We start from the raw sequence: 2,474 nt of genomic DNA on the forward strand, positions 1-2,474 counted from the left end.
TGGGCTTATATCTCAGAGAAGGGCAAGGTACCTTTATGTCGCACCCCTTTTTGTAGTGGCCATTATCTGGAAACTGAGTGGATGCCCATCAGTTAGAATATGGCTGAATAAATTGTGGTATATGAATATTATGAAATATTATTTTTCTGTAAGAAATGACCAGCAGGATGATTTCAGAAAGGCCTGGAGAGACTTACATGAACTGATGCTGAGTGAAATGAGTAGGACCAGAAGTTCATTATACACTTCAACAACAATACTATATGATTGTGATTGATGTGGCCCTCTTCAACAATGAGATTAACCAAATCAGTTCCAATCAAGCAGTAATCAACTGAACAACCTACACACAGCGAAAGAACTATGGGAGATGACTATGAAACACTACATAGAATTCCCAATCCCTCTATTTTTGTCTGCCTGCATTTTTGATTTCTTTTACATTCTAATTGTACACCATTTCAAAGTCTGATTCTTTTTGTACAGCAAAATAACTGTTTGGACATGTATACATATATTGTATTTAACTTATACTTTAACATTTTTAACATGTATTGGTCATCTGGGGGAAGAGGTAAGGGGAAGGAGGGGAAAAATTGGAACAAAATATTTTGCAATTGTTAATGCTGAAAAATTAACCATGCATCTATCTTGTAACTAAAAAGCTGTAATAATTAAAAAAAAAAAAAGACAAGAAAATCTTGGCTCACACAATTACACATACAATTGTGTCAAGACCTTGTAACTTGTGGCAACTTTTCTCTTTCAATTTGCTGGGCATCCTTCACGAACAGCCTCCTTTGATGTGATCATGTATGAGGTGTCTGCTGTACATTCATTTCTTGGAATAGTTTTCTACAGTGCATGGCAATGAAGTCTCCAGCAACAGGTGACTTCAGAATGCCTTGTTGAAGAACATATCTATCGTGAACTGGAAGGGCCGTGGTATGAGTGGCTCCACCATCCAAAATTATCCCTATGATACAACCATTGGCAAATGCTGTAAGAACTGCAGTTTTACAAAAGAAGAATGCAGGGATTTTGTAGTGTTCAAACATCAACTCTGTCAGTTTCTCTCTTTGCTCTGGGATTCTATAATGCTTCTGACATTAGAACAGGGTATAATCCAGCTTCTGATTTGATATGCATCTTGTAAGTATGATCCAAAATATTTTGGAAGCTTTCCTACTCTTCAATCATTCCATTTTTAAAGGTGATGTTGCCTCCATATTTTCTCTTGGAAGACAAAATGCATTGGTATCTATATAGTATATAGACCTCCTTGTTTGCCTTTATTTCCATCTGCTTCCATCAATGTGCTTCAATCATCCCTTTCACCAATAGCAGAAGGAAAATCAACCTTTGGTGCGTCCTCACCAGCATAGCCAGCTATCATTTTATAAGAGCCAGTATCAAAAACAAAAGCCCCAACTTTAATTCTTCCATAGATGTAGCTGCTCATGGCTGCTGCTGCTGCTGCTGCTGCTGCTGCTGTAGTCAGAGCTACCTCAGCTGCTGCACTTAACCAGCTTCCAGCCCTGGCCTGTCCAGTCCCTGAGACTCTTGAGCTCTAAACACCACCTCCTACTCCACCCCCTGAGGCAATCTATAGCATTGTCTAGAAAAGCTTGTTTTATATGTTTTAAATAATTATTTGTTGTTTTTTTTTTGTTGTTGTTGTTGACATGATTAATATTGCTTATAATTTATATATTAACTAACTCTGAGTTCTTGGTAAAAATCCAGCTTTTTTATCGTGTATGATATTTATGATATACTATTATAATCTCCATGCTAGTATTTTATTTATTTATTTATTTTCATCAAGTTTCATTAAGAAAATTGGAGAGGAATTTTCTTTCTCTGTTTTTGCTCTCCATGGTTTAGTTATCAAAAATTTCTTCCATAGGCGAAACTTGGCAGGAATATTATTTATGTGTTTCTTCAAACAGTTTATATTAAATTGGAATTAATATTTCTTATAAGTTTGATAGAATTTACTTATAAATCCATCTTACTGTAAGGTTTCTAGCCCTCTCAATTGGGCAGTTTCATTATGGCTTGTTCCATTTCTTTTTTCTAAGATAGGATTATTTAATATTTTATTGTCTCTTGAAAATCTGGAGAATTTATTATTTTACTTGCTTGTTTTTCTAGCCTATTTCTTGACTTTTGATTTTGTCAGTGTTGGAGGTAGGGATAGGAGTATCTAGCCTGAATTTTATTTATGTTTTTATGTTTTGCTACTTTCATACTGCTCTTTCCACACTGCATCTTTTGTGGATGGTATTCTGTCATTTGGAAGAAGATGGCCCTTCCAAAATAAGGTCACCTCTTCTAAACTTACCACCATGCTGCTAACACAAGCCTTGAATGACTCCATCTCCCTAGGTCTGTCTGTCTGTATGTCCTTCTCTCTCCCTTCTTCTCTCAATCTCTCTCTCTCTCTCTCTCTCTCTCTCTCTCTCTCTCTC

At 36.1% G+C, this 2,474-nt stretch overlaps 1 pseudogene; it reads right to left on the reverse strand.

Annotated features, from left to right (window-relative positions):
* Positions 1–674: 674 nt before the first annotated feature.
* LOC141562048 (actin-like protein 6A pseudogene) lies at positions 675–1,462 on the reverse strand (annotated as a pseudogene).
* Positions 1,463–2,474: the final 1,012 nt, after the last annotated feature.

The sequence above is a fragment of the Sminthopsis crassicaudata genome, chromosome 3 (assembly GCF_048593235.1).
Source record: "Sminthopsis crassicaudata isolate SCR6 chromosome 3, ASM4859323v1, whole genome shotgun sequence".
NCBI classification, from domain to species: Eukaryota; Metazoa; Chordata; class Mammalia; order Dasyuromorphia; family Dasyuridae; genus Sminthopsis; species Sminthopsis crassicaudata.